General features: G+C 28.8%; 1 protein-coding gene and 1 long non-coding RNA gene across 2 annotated transcripts in view; both read left to right on the plus strand.

The window, feature by feature from the left end:
• Nucleotides 1-16,199, plus strand: part of GABRB1 (gamma-aminobutyric acid type A receptor subunit beta1) — a 2,653,090-nt gene that overhangs the window by 1,603,925 nt on the left and 1,032,966 nt on the right. The gene's annotated exons all lie outside the window — the stretch shown is intronic.
• LOC122793418 lies at nucleotides 650-15,777 on the plus strand. Its single transcript, XR_006363478.1, has 3 exons — nucleotides 650-807; nucleotides 929-930; nucleotides 15,764-15,777. It is a non-coding gene; the product is annotated as an uncharacterized LOC122793418 (long non-coding RNA).

The raw sequence follows: 16,199 nt of genomic DNA on the forward strand, positions 1-16,199 counted from the left end.
CCATTGTTGTCCCATAAGGGTATATAGTTACACATACATTTTATACCATAGATATATTTTATATCTGTTGCTTTGTGAATATGTGGTTATGTTTGTTTTATGATTTATATGCATGTGTATAGTATATTCCTAAATATGATGTGCAGTATACTACTATGTAAATTTAGTGGTAAATACAGCACTTTCTTATAGGTTCTTGTTAATTTTTTAGACACACAACACATTCTATGTTTCATGTAAAATAAGTATCACTAGGATAGTAATGCTGAATTAATTGTGTATTTTGCAACATGGTTTATCCTAGTACATATGAAATAGTTTGTAGTTCGTGTAAATATACAGATATTGCTTTTACTTCATTACTAGAGAATTAATATATGTGTTTATAGCGGTTTTGGTTTTACACTGATATATATATATTCCCTCATATATATTTTATATATTTTTTTATGTTCATTTACTGAAGTTTATATGTGGGACATAAAATTTTAGTAATAGAAAATATACATCTTTATACTTCTTACTCATGGTGTTTAGTATCAGTATAAAGAATGTATTTATATGTTGGTCCTATATTAAATTTTCTTAGTTCGGTCTCTATGGTCTTGCTTTAGGACCGTGGGGACAACTTTCTAGGTTAGGAGGAACTCCCTACTGAGAATCCAGACATGTGACCTTAATAGCGAATAGGATGATGTTTAATTTGCAATGGCAAACAGTTTGTTGATGCTTCTTCGGTGCAGCTTTTTTACCGATGGTGGAACTGTCTTAAATAACTTGCATTGTATAGATTTTCTTACAATTAAGGTAAGGGTTTCTAGCTATGTTTATATGAGTTAAGAGACAAGGAACACCATGATAGTATTCTGATGAAAGAACTCTCAGTCTGTGAGGGATGTGTTCTCATTTCTGAATGCCATTTGCCAAGTTGTAATGCTTTTGTTCAAAATATGCACTTTTGAATTATGAGCTTGTAAATGCATTTTTTATGTCTGAAGTCTGCAGCGTTTTGTTTAATCAGAGGGTTTTGGTAATGCTTTGAAATATTTTGTGATGAGTGTGAGTGCTGCACTTTAGAAAATGAATTGGATTGAATTTAAACTGCATTTGAATGTAATGATGGCTTTAAATTGATGAAAGGCAATTAAGCTTCATTTTAAATTAATGAGCCCGCCAAAAGTTGTTTAGTATAAGTATTTTGGAATCATTTTATGACATTGTATCTGATGAAGCATAGTTTAACTATGCGAAAGCGCTTATTCTCTGTTTCCAATAAATGAATTTTTTACATATTTCCATCGTGGATATTTTCAGTGTGTCAGGAGCTTGAGTTGGGACTACTCTATAGAAGGATTTACTCGTGGTGACTGTTCTCACTTTTTGGACTTCATTTCTTCACAAATATATGATATTGATCCAGCATTGCTGTGGTTTGCTGAAATGATTAACTATTTTGAAAATATATGCCTCTCTTAACATTTGCTATGCCCCTTTAGTTTTCTTTGAATTTAATTTATGTTTGGCCGTTTTTTTTTTTATTCTGAAATCAATTAAATAGTTTAGTAAATTCTATTTGCAGTATTTTTAGAATTCAAAACAAGCTGTTGTGCACATTTTAGAAAATTAACATTTAGCCCTGGATGATCTTTGGTCATACTACTATCAAGAATTGCAACTAGCATTGCAGTACATTAATCAGTAGCAGTAAAGGTACTGATATCAGAGATATGAGATTCAGAAGCAACCCTAAAAATCCTAATGCTTAAACCACCCAACTGTCCCATCTGTAAGTTCCATATTTTCCAGTTTTTACAGAAGTTTCAAAAGCTTGAAAGTCACAGGTGTCCTTTGTAAATCTTTATTTACGTATTCATTTATTTGACTTTTGTTTACTGGGAAAGTTTGACTGGGTCAAAAGTACCCATTTTAAGTGGATGCTCTGGAAGTAAAGCTCCAGACTTAATACATTGCAATTATTGTTACAATCATACATAAAAGTAAATAAACATTTCTATTATTCAAATAATACAAAGGGTAGAATAGTTAACATCACATATAGAATAGTGACTATTGCATTGTACAAAGGGTAGAATAGTTAACATCAGATATAGAATAGTGAATATTGCATTGTACAAAGGATAGAATAGTTAACATCAGATATCGAATGGTGAATATTGCATTGTACAAAAGGTCGAATAGTTAACATCAGATATAGAATAGCGACTATTGCATTGTACAAAGGGTAGAATAGTTAACATAAGATATAGAATAGTGAATACTACATTGTACAAAGTGTAGAATAGTTAACATCAGATATAGACTAGTGAATATTGTATTGTACAAAGGGTAAAATAGTTAACATCAGATATAGAATAGTGAATATTACATTGTACAAAGGGTAGAATAATTAACATCAGATATAGAATAGTGACTATTACATTGTACAAAGGGTAGAATATTTAACATCAGATATAGAATAATGATTATTACATTGTACAAAGGGTAGAATAGTTAATATCAGATATAGAATAGTGACTACTACATTGTACAAAGGGCAGAATAATTAACACCAGATATATAATAATGACTATTGCATTGTACAAAGGGCAGAATAGTTAACATCAGATATAGAATAGTGAATATTACATTGTACAAAGGGTAGAATAGTTAACCTCAGATATAGAATAGTGACTATTACATTGTACAAAGGGTAGAATAGTTAACATCAGATATAGAATAGTGAATATTGCATTGTACAAAGGATAGAATAGTTAACATCAGATATTGAATAGTGAATATTGCATTGTACAAAAGGTAGAATAGTTAACATCAGATACAGAATAGCGAATATTGCATTGTACAAAGGGTAGAATAGTTAACATCAGATGTAGAATATAGAATATTACATTGTACAAAGGGTAGAACAGTTAACATGAGATATAGAATTGTGACTATTACATTGTACAAAGGGTAGACTATTTAACATCTGATATAGAATACAGATTATTACATTGTACAAATGGTAGAATAGTTAACATCAGATATAGAATAATGATTATTACATTGTTCAAAGGGTAGAATAGTTAATATCAGATATAGAATAGTGACTACTACATTGTACAAAGGGCAGAATAATTAACACCAGATATATAATAATGACTATTGCATTGTACAAAGGGCAGAATAGTTAACATCAGATATAGAATAGTGAATATTACATTGTACAAATGGTAGAAAAGTTAACTCAGATATAGAATCGTGACTATTACATTGTACAAAGGGTAGAATAGGTAACATCAGATATAGAATAGTAAATATTGCATTGTACAAAGGATAGAATAGTTAACATCAGATATCGAATAGTGAATATTGCATTGTATAAAAGGTAGAATAGTTAACATCAGATATAGAATAGCGAATATTGCATTGTACAAAGGGTAGAATAGTTAACATCAGATGTGGAATAGTGAATATTAAATTGTACAAAGGGTAGAACAGTTAACATTAGACATAGAATAGTGACTATTACATTGTACAAAGGAGAGAATAGTTAACATAAGATATAGAATAGTGAATATTGCATTGTACAAAGGGTAGAATAGTTAACATAAGATATAGAATAATGAATACTACATTGTACAAAGTGTAGAATAGTTAACATCAGATATAGACTAGTGAATATTGTATTGTACAAAGGGTAAAATAGTTAACATCAGATATAGAATAGTGAATATTACATTGTACAAAGGGTAGAATAATTAACATCAGATATAGAATAGTGACTATTACATTGTACAAAGGGTAGAATATTTAACATCAGATATAGAATACTGAATGTTACATTGTACAAAGCGTAGAATAGTTAACATGAGATATAGAATAGTGACTATTACATTGTACAAAGGGTAGAATATTTAACATCAGATATAGAATAGAGAATATTACATTGTACAAATGGTAGAATAGTTAACATCAGATATAGAATAGTGATTATTACATTGTACAATGGGTAGAATAGTTAATATCATTTATAGAATAGTGACTACTACATTGTACAAAGGGCAGAATAATTAACACCAGATATATAATAATGACTATTGCATTGTACAAAGGGCAGAATAGTTAACATCAGATATAGAATAGTGAATATTACATTGTACAAAGGGTAGAATACTTAACCTCAGATATAGAATAGTGACTATTACATTGTACAAAGGTAGAATATTTAACATCAGATATAGAATAGTGAATGTGACATTGTACAAAGAGTAGAATAGTTAAAATCAGATATAGAATAGTGAATATTACATTGTACAAAGGGTAGAATAATTAACATCAGATATAGAATAGTGACTATTACATTGTACAAAGGGTAGAATATTTAATATCAGATATAGAATACTGAATGTCACATTGTACAAAGAGTAGAATAGTTAACATCAGATATAGAATAGTGACTATTACATTGTACAAAGGGTAGAATATTTAACATCAGATATAGAACAGAGAATATTACATTGTACAAATGGTAGAATAGTTAACATTAGATATAGAATAGTGATTATTACATTGTACAAAGGGTAGAACAGTTAATATCAGATATAGAATAGTGAATACTACATTGTACAAAGGTAGAATATTTAACATCAGATATAGAATACTGAATGTTACATAGTACAAAGAGTAGAATAGTTACGATCAGATATAGAATAGTGAATATTGCATTGGACAAAGGATAGAATAGTTAACATCAGATATCAAATAGTGAATATTGCATTGTACAAAAGGTAGAATAGTAAACATCAGATATAGAATAGTGAATATTGCATTGTACAAAGGGTAGAACAGTTAACATCAGATGTAGAATAGTGAATATTTCATTGTACAAAGGGTAGAACAGTTAACATCAGATATAGAATAGTGACTATTACATTTTACAAAGGGGAGAATATTTAACATCAGATATAGAATACTGAATGTGACATTGTACAAAGAGTAAAATAGTTACCATCAGATATAGAATAGTGAATATTACATAGTACAAAGGGTAGAATAATTAACATCAGATATAGAATAGTGACTATTACATTGTACAAAGGGTAGAATATTTAACATCAGATGTAGAGTACTGAATATTACATTTTACAAAGGGTAGAACAGTTAACAGCAGATATAGAGTAGTGACTATTAAATTGTACAAAGTGGAGAATAGTTAACATCAGATATAGAATAGTGACTATTACATTGTACAAAGGGCAGAATAGTTAACATCAGATATAGAATAGTGACTATTACATTGTACAAAGGTAGAATATTTAACATCAGATATAGAATAATGAATGTGACATTGTACAAGGAGTAGAATAGTTAACATCAGATATAGAATAGTGAATACTACATTGTACAAATGGTAGGATAGTGTTATTGGTATTTTGAAGTTAGCATAAGGGTCTAGCTTTCTTCACAAATACATGATATTGATCCAGCTTTGCTGTGGTTTGCTGAAATGATTAATTATTTTTGAAAATATATGCCTCAATAACATTTGCTATGCCCCTTTAGTTTTCTTTGAATTTAATTTATGTTTGGCCGTTTTTTTTTTTTTTAATCTGAAATCAGTTAAATAGTTAAGTAAATTATATTTACAGTATTTTTAGAATTTAAAAAAAGCTGTTGTGGACATTTTAGAAAATTAACATTTAGCCCTGGATGATCTTTGGTCATACTACTATCAAGAATTGCAACTAGCATTGCAGTACATTAATCAGCAGCAGTAAAGGTACTGATATCAGAGAAATGAGATTCAGAAGCAACCCTAAAAGTCCTAATGCTTAAACCACCCAACTGCCCCATCTGTAAGTTCCATATTTTCCAGTTTTTACAGAAGTTTCAAAAGTTTGAAGGTCACAAGTGTCCTTTGTAAATCTTTATTTATGTATTTTATTTGACTTTTGTTTACTGGGTAAGTTTGACTGGGTCAAAAGTACCCATTTTAAGTGGATGCCCTGGAAGAAAAGCTCCAGACTTAATACATTCCAATTATTGTTGCTATCATACATATAAGTAAATAAACATTTCTATTATTCAAATAATACAAAGGGTAGAATAGTTAACATCAGATAAAGAATAGTGAATATTAGATTGTACAAAGGGTAGAATAGTTAACATCAAATATAGAATAGTGAATATTACATTGTACAAAGGGTAGAATAGTAAACATCAAATATAGAATAGTGACTATTACATTGTACAAAGGGAAGAATAGTTAACATCAGATATAGAATAGTGAATATTGCATTGTACAAAGGGTAGAATAGTTAACATCAGATATAGAATAGTGAATACTACATTGTACAAAGTGTAGAAAAGTTAACATCAGATATAGACTAGAGAATATTGTATTGTACAAAGGGTAAAATAGTTAACATCAGATATAGAATAGTGAATATTACATTGTACAAAGGGTAGAATAATTAACATCAGATATAGAATAGTGACTATTACATTGTACAAAGAGTAGACTATTTAACATCAGATATAGAATACTGAATGTTACATTGTACAAAGAGTAGAATAGTTAACATGAGATATAGAATAGTGACTATTACATTGTACAAAGGGTAGAATAGTTAATATCAGATATAGAATACTGACTACTACCTTGTACAAAGGGTAGAATAATTAACACCAGATATATAATAGTGACTATTGCATTGTACAAAGGGCAGAATAGTTAACATCAGATACAGAATAGTGAATTTTACATTATACAAAGGGTAGAATAGTTAACATCAGATATAGAATAGTGACTATTACATTGTACAAAGTTAGAATATTTAACATCAGATATAGAATAGTGAATGTGACATTGTACAAAGAGTAAAATAGTTACCATCAAATATAGAATAGTGAATATTACATTGTACAAAGGGTAGAATAATTAACATCAGATATAGAATAGTGACTGTTACATTGTACAAAGGGTAGAATATTTAACATCAGATATAGAATACTGAATGTTACATTGTACAAAGAGTAGAATAGTTAACATCAGATATAGAATAGTGAATATTACATTGTACAAAGGGTAGAATAATTAACATCAGATATAGAATAGTGACTATTACATTGTTCAAAGGGTAGAATATTTAACATCAGATATAGAGTACTGAATATTACATTTTACAAAGGGTAGAACAGTTAACAGCAGATATAGAATAGTGACAATTAAATTGTACAAAGTGGAGAATAGTTAACATCAGATATAGAATAGTGACTATTACATTGTACAAAGGGCAGAATAGTTAACATCAGATATAGAATAGTGACTATTGCATTGTCCAAAGGTAGAATATTTAACATCAGATATACAATAGTGAATGTGACATTGTACAAGGAGTAGAATAGTTAACATCAGATATAGAATAGTGAATACTACATTGTACAAATGGTAGGATAGTGTTATTGGTATTTTGAAGTTAGCATAAGGGTCTAGCTTTCTTCACAAATATATGATATTGATCCAGCATTGCTGTGGTTTGCTGAAATGTTTAATTATTTTGAAAATATATGCCTCACTTAACATTTGCTATGCCCCTTTAGTTTTCTTTGAATTTAATTTATGTTTGGCCGTTTTTTTTTTTTTTTTTTTTTTTTTTTTCTGAAATCAGTTAAATAGTTTAGTAAATTATATTTACAGTATTTTTAGAATTTAAAACAAGCTGTTGTGCACATTTTAGAAAATTAACATTTAGCCCTGGATGATCTTTGGTCATACTACTATCAAGAATTGCAACTAGCATTGCAGTACATTAACCAGCAGCAGTAAAGGTACTGATATCAGAGATATGAGATTCAGAAGCAGCCCTAAAAGTCCTAATGCTTAAACCACCCAACTGTCCCATCTGTAAATTCCATATTTTCCAGTTTTTACAGAAGTTTCAAATGTTTGAAGGTCACAAGTGTCCGTTGTAAATCTTTATTAATGTATTTATTTATTTGACTTTTGTTTACTGGGTAAGTTTGACTGGGTCAAAAGTACCCATTTTAAGTGGATGCCCTGGAAGAAAAGCTCCAGACGTAATACATTGCAATTATTGTTGCAATCATACATATAAGTAAATAAACATTTCTATTATTCAAATAATACAAAGGGTAGAATAGTTAACATCAAATATAGCATAGTGAATATTACATTGTACAAAGGGTAGAATAGTAAACATCTCATATAGAATAGTGACTATTACATTCTACAAAGGGGAGAATAGTTAACATCAGATATAGAATAGTGAATATTGCATTGTACAAAGGGTAGAATAGTTAACATCAGATATAGAATAGTGAATATTACATTGTACAAAGGGTAGAATAGTAAACATCTCATATAGAATAGTGACTATTACATTCTACAAAGGGGAGAATAGTTAACATCAGATATAGAATAGTGAATATTGCATTGTACAAAGGGTAAAATAGTTAACATCAGATATAGAATACTGAATATTACATTGTACAAAGGGTAGAATAATTAACATCAGATATAGAATAGTGACTATTACATTGAACAAAGGGTAGAATAGTTAATAACAGATATAGAATAGTGACTACTACCTTGTACAAAGGTTGAATAATTAACACCAGATATATAATAGTGACTATTGCATTGTACAAAGGGCAGAATAGTTAACATCAGATACAGAATAGTGAATATTACATTATACAACGGGTAGAATAATTAACATCAGATATAGAATAGTGACTATTACATTGTGCAAAGGGTAGAATATTTAACATCAGATGTAGAGTACTGAATATTACATTTTACAAAGGGTAGAACAGTTAACAGCAGATATAGAATAGTGACTATTAAATTGTACAAAGTGGAGAATAGTTAACATCAGATATAGAATAGTGACTATTACATTGTACAAAGGGCAGAATAGTTAACATCAGATATAGAATAGTGACTATTACATTGTACAAAGGTAGAATATTTAACATCAGATATAGAATAGTGAATGTGACATTGTACAAGGAGTAGAATAGTTAACATCAGATATAGAATAGTGAATACTACATTGTACAAATGGTAGGATAGTGTTATTGGTATTTTGAAGTTAGCATAAGGGTCTAGCTTTCTTCACAAATACATGATATTGATCCAGCATTGCTGTGGTTTGCTGAAATGATTAATTATTTTTGAAAATATATGCATCAATAACATTTGCTATGCCCCTTTAGTTTTCTTTGAATTTAATTTATGTTTGGCCGTTTTTTTTTTTTTATTCTGAAATCAGTTAAATAGTTTAGTAAATTATAGTTACAGTATTTTTAGAATTTAAAACAAGCTGTTGTGCACATTTTAGAAAATTAACATTTAGCCCTGGATGATCTTTGGTCATACTACTATCAAGAATTGCAACTAGCATTGCAGTACATTAATCAGCAGCAGTAAAGGTACTGATATCAGAGAAATGAGATTCAGAAGCAACCCTAAAAGTCCTAATGCTTAAACCCCCAACTGTCCCATCTGTAAGTTCCATATTTTCCAGTTTTTACAGAAGTTTCAAAAGTTTGAAGGTCACAAGTGTCCTTTGTAAATCTTTATTTATGTATTTATTTATTTGACTTTTGTTTACTGGGTAAGTTTGACTGGGTCAAAAGTACCCATTTTAAGTGGATGCCCTGGAAGAAAAGCTCCAGACTTAATACATTGCAATTATTGTTGCAATCATACATATAAGTAAATAAACATTTCTATTATTCAAATAATACAAAGGGTAGAATAGTTAACATCAGATATAGAATAGTGAATATTAGATTGTACAAAGGGTAGAATAGTTAACATCAAATATAGAATAGTGAATATTACCTTGTACAAAGGGTAGAATAGTAAACATCAAATATAGAATAGTGACTATTACATTGTACAAAGGGGAGAATAGTTAACATCAGATATAGAATAGTGAATATTGCATTGTACAAAGGGTAGAATAGTTAACATCAGATATAGAATAGTGAATACTACATTGTACAAAGTGTAGAAAAGTTAACATCAGATATAGACTAGAGAATATTGTATTGTACAAAGGGTAAAATAGTTAACATCAGATATAGAATAGTGAATATTACATTGTACAAAGGGTAGAATAATTAACATCAGATATAGAATAGTGACTATTACATTGTACAAAGAGTAGACTATTTAACATCAGATATAGAATACTGAATGTTACATTGTACAAAGAGTAGAATAGTTAACATGAGATATAGAATAGTGACTATTACATTGTACAAAGGGTAGAATAGTTAATATCAGATATAGAATAGTGACTACTACCTTGTACAAAGGGTAGAATAATTAACACCAGATATATAATAGTGACTATTGCATTGTACAAAGGGCAGAATAGTTAACATCAGATACAGAATAGTGAATTTTACATTATACAAAGGGTAGAATAGTTAACATCAGATATAGAATAGTGACTATTACATTGTACAAAGTTAGAATATTTAACATCAGATATAGAATAGTGAATGTGACATTGTACAAAGAGTAAAATAGTTACCATCAGATATAGAATAGTGAATATTACATTGTACAAAGGGTAGAATAATTAACAGCAGATATAGAATAGTGACTGTTACTTTGTACAAAGGGTAGAATATTTAACATCAGATATAGAATATTGAATGTTACATTGTACAAAGAGTAGAATAGTTAACATCAGATATAGAATAGTGAATATTACATTGTACAAAGGGTAGAATAATTAACATCAGATATAGAATAGTGACTATTACATTGTACAAAGGGTAGAATATTTAACATCAGATATAGAGTACTGAATATTACATTTTACAAAGGGTAGAACAGTTAACAGCAGATATAGAATAGTGACAATTAAATTGTACAAAGTGGAGAATAGTTAACATCAGATATAGAATAGTGACTATTACATTGTACAAAGGGCAGAATAGTTAACATCAGATATAGAATAGTGACTATTGCATTGTCCAAAGGTAGAATATTTAACATCAGATATACAATAGTGAATGTGACATTGTACAAGGAGTAGAATAGTTAACATCAGATATAGAATAGTGAATACTACATTGTACAAATGGTAGGATAGTGTTATTGGTATTTTGAAGTTAGCATAAGGGTCTAGCTTTCTTCACAAATATATGATATTGATCCAGCATTGCTGTGGTTTGCTGAAATGTTTAATTATTTTTGAAAATATATGCCTCACTTAACATTTGCTATGCCCCTTTAGTTTTCTTTGAATTTAATTTATGTTTGGCCGTTTTTTTTGCTTTTTTTTATTCTGAAATCAGTTAAATAGTTTAGTAAATTATATTTACAGTACTTTTAGAATTTAAAACAAGCTGTTGTGCACATTTTAGAAAATTAACATTTAGCCCTGGATGATCTTTGGTCATACTACTATCAAGAATTGCAACTAGCATTGCAGTACATTAATCAGCAGCAGTAAAGGTACTGATATCAGAGATATGAGATTCAGAAGCAACCCTAAAAGTCCTAATGCTTAAACCACCCAACTGTCCCATCTGTAAATTCCATATTTTCCAGTTTTTACAGAAGTTTCAAAAGTTTGAAGGTCACAAGTGTCCTTTCTAAATCTTTATTAATGTATTTATTTATTTGACTTTTGTTTACTGGGTAAGTTTGAATGGGTCAAAAGTACCCATTTTAAGTGGATGCCCTGGAAGAAAAGCTCAAGACGTAATACATTGCAATTATTGTTGCAATCATACATATAAGTAAATAAACATTTCTATTATTCAAATAATACAAAGGGTAGAATAGTTAACATCAAATATAGCATAGTGAATATTACATTGTACAAAGGGTAGAATGGTAAACATCTCATATAGAATAGTGACTATTACATTCTACAAAGGGGAGAATAGCTAACATCAGATATAGAATAGTGAATATTGCATTGTACAAAGGGTAGAATAGTTATCATCAGATATAGAATAGTGACTATTACATTGTACAAACGGTAGAATAGTTAACATCAGATATAGAATAGTGAATACTACATTGTACAAAGTGTAGAAAAGTTAACATCAGATATAGACTAGAGAATATTGTATTGTACAAAGGGTAAAATAGTTAACATCAGATATAGAATACTGAATATTACATTGTACAAAGGGTAGAATAATTAACATCAGATATAGAATAGTGACTATTACATTGTACAAAGAGTAGACTATTTAACATCAGATATAGAATACTGAATGTTACACTGTACAAAGAGTAGAACAGTTAACATGAGATATAGAATAGTGACTATTACATTGAACAAAGGGTAGAATAGTTAATATCAGATATAGAATAGTGACTACTACCTTGTACAAAGGTTGAATAATTAACACCAGATATATAATAGTGACTATTGCATTGTACAAAGGGCAGAATAGTTAACATCAGATACAGAATAGTGAATATTACATTATACAATGGGTAGAATAGTTAACATAACATATAGAATAGTGACTATTACATTGTACAAAGTTAGAATATTTAACATCAGATATAGAATAGTGAATGTGACATTGTACAAAGAGTAGAATAGTTAATATCAGATATAGAATAGTGGATATAACATTGTACATAGGGTAGAATAATTAACATCAGATATATAATAGTGACTATTACATTGTACAAAGGGTAGAATATTTAACATCAGATATAGAATACTGAATGTGACATTGTACAAAGAGTAAAATAGTTACCATCAGATATAGAATAGTGAATATTACATTGTACAAAGGGTAGAATAATTAACATCAGATATAGAATAGTGACTATTACATTGTACAAAGGGTAGAATATTTAACATCAGATGTAGAGTACTGAATACTACATTTTACAAAGGGTAGAACAGTTAACATCAGATATAGAATAGTGACTATTAAATTGTACAAAGTGGAGAATAGTTAACATCAGATATAGAATAGTGACTATTACATTGTACAAAGGGCAGAATAGTTAACATCAGATATAGAATAGTGACTATTACATTGTACAAAGTGTAGAATATTTAACATCAGATATAGAATACTGAATGTTACATTGTACAAAGAGTAGAATAGTTAACATTAGATATAGAATAGTGAATATTACATTGTACAAAGGGTAGAATAATTAACATCAGATATAGAATAGTGACTATTACATTGTACAAAGGGTAGAATATTTAACATCAGATATAGAGTACTGAATATTACATTTAACAAAGGGTAGAACAGTTAACAGCAGATATAGAATAGTGACTATTAAATTGTACAAAGTGGAGAATAGTTAACATCAGATATAGAATAGTGACAATTACATTGTACAAAGGGCAGAATAGTTAACATCAGATATAGAATAGTGACTATTACATTGTCCAAAGGTAGAATATTTAACATCAAATATACAATAGTGAATGTGACATTGTACAAGGAGTAGAATAGTTAACATCAGATATAGAATAGTGAATACTACATTGTACAAATGGTAGGATAGTGTTATTGGTATTTTGAAGTTAGCATAAGGGTCTAGCTTTCTTCACAAATATGTGATATTGATCCAGCATTGCTGTGGTTTGCTGAAATGTTTAATTATTTTTGAAAATATATGCCTCACTTAACATTTGCTATGCCCCTTTAGTTTTCTTTGAATTTAATTTATGTTTGGCCGTTTTTTTTTTTTTTATTCTGAAATCAGTTAAATAGTTTAGTAAATTATATTTACAGTATTTTTAGAATTTAAAACAAGCTGTTGTGCACATTTTAGAAAATTAACATTTAGCCCTGGATGATCTTTGGTCATACTACTAACAAGAATTGCAACTAGCATTGCAGTACATTCATCAGCAGCAGTAAAGGTACTGATATCAGAGATATGAGATTCAGAAGCAACCCTAAAAGTCCTAATGCTTAAACCACCCAACTGTCCCATCTGTAAATTCCATATTTTCCAGTTTTTACAGAAGTTTCAAAAGTTTGCAGGTCACAATTGTCCTTTGTAAATCTTTATTAATGTATTTATTTATTTGACTTTTGTTTACTGGGTAAGTTTGACTGGGTCAAAAGTACCCATTTTAAGTGGATGCCCTGGAAGAAAAGCTCCAGATTTAATACATTGCAATTATTGTTGCAATCATACATATAAGTAAATAAACATTTCTATTATTCAAATAATACAAAGGGTAGAATAGTTAACATCAAATATAGAATAGTGAATATTACATTGTACAAAGGGTAGAATAGTAAACATCAGATATAGAATAGTGACTATTACATTCTACAAAGGGGAGAATAGTTAACATCAGATATAGAATAGTGAATATTGCATTGTACAAAGGGTAGAATAGTTAACATCAGATATAGAATAGTGACTATTACATTGTACAAAGGGTAGAATAGTTAACATCAGATATAGAATAGTGAATACTACATTGTACAAAGTGTAGAAAAGTTAACATCAGATATAGACTAGAGAATATTGTATTGTACAAAGGGTAAAATAGTTAACATCAGATATAGAATACTGAATATTACATTGTATAAAGGGTAGAATAATTAACATCAGATATAGAATAGTGACTATTACATTGTACAAAGAGTAGACTATTTAACATCAGATATAGAATACTGAATGTTACACTGTACAAAGAGTAGAATAGTTAACATGAGATATAGAATAGTGACTATTACATTGTACAAAGGGTAGAATAGTTAATATCTGATATAGAATAGTGACTACTACTTTGTACAAAGGGTAGAATAATTAACACCAGATATATAATAGTGACTATTGCATTGTACAAAGAGCAGAATAGTTAACATCAGATACAGAATAGTGAATATTACATTTAACAAAGGGTAGAATAGTTAACATCAGATATAGAATAGTGACTATTACATTGTACAAAGTTAGAATATTTAACATCAGATATAGAATAGTGAATGTGACATTGTACGAAGAGTAGAATACTTAACATCAGATATAGAATAGTGAATATAACATTGTACAAAGGGTAGAATAATTAACATCAGATATAGAATAGTGACTATTACATTGTACAAAGGGTAGAATATGTAACATCAGATATAGAATACTGAATGTTACATTGTACAAAGAGTAGAATAGTTAACATCAGATATAGAATAGTGACTATTACATTGTACAAAGGGTAGAATATTTAACATCAGATATAGAAGAGAGAATATTACATGTACAAATGGTAGAATAGTTAACATCAGATATAGACTAGAGAATATTGTATTGTACAAAGGGTAAAATAGTTAACATCAGATATAGAATACTGAATATTACATTGTATAAAGGGTAGAATAATTAACATCAGATATAGAATAGTGACTATTACATTGTACAAAGAGTAGACTATTTAACATCAGATATAGAATACTGAATGTTACACTGTACAAAGAGTAGAATAGTTAACATGAGATATAGAATAGTGGCTATTACATTGTACAAAGGGTAGAATAGTTAATATCAGATATAGAATAGTGACTACTACTTTGTACAAAGGGTAGAATAATTAACACCAGATATGGTAGAATAGTTAACATCAGATATAGAATAGTGACTATTTACATTGTACACAGTTAGAATATTTATCAGATATATAATATAGAATGAATGTGACATTACTAGAGAGAGTAGAACTTAACATCAGATATAGAATAGTGAATATAACATTGTACAAAGGGCAGAAGAATAAATCAGTACATAGAATAGTAGACTATACTATTGTATTGTACAAGAAGTAGAATATATCACATATAGAATAGAATACTGAATGTTACACAAAAGAGTAGAAAGTAATTAACACCAGATATAGAAGAGAGAATATTACATTGTACAAATGGTAGAATAGTTAACATCAGATATAGAATAGTAATTATTACATTTGTACAAAGGATAGAACAGTTAATATCAGATATAGAATAGTGACTACTACATTGTACAAAGGTAGAATATTTAACATCAGATATAGAATACTGAATGTTACATTGTACAAAGAGTAGAATAGTTAACATCAGATACAGAATAGTGAATATTGCATTGTACAAAGGGTAGAATAGTTAACATCAGATATCGAATAGTGAATATTGCATTGTACAAAAGGTAGAATAGTTAATAT

Source organism: Protopterus annectens, chromosome 2.part0 (assembly GCF_019279795.1).
Source record: "Protopterus annectens isolate FY-2018-M chromosome 2.part0, PAN1.0, whole genome shotgun sequence".
Classification (NCBI taxonomy): domain Eukaryota; kingdom Metazoa; phylum Chordata; order Ceratodontiformes; family Protopteridae; genus Protopterus; species Protopterus annectens.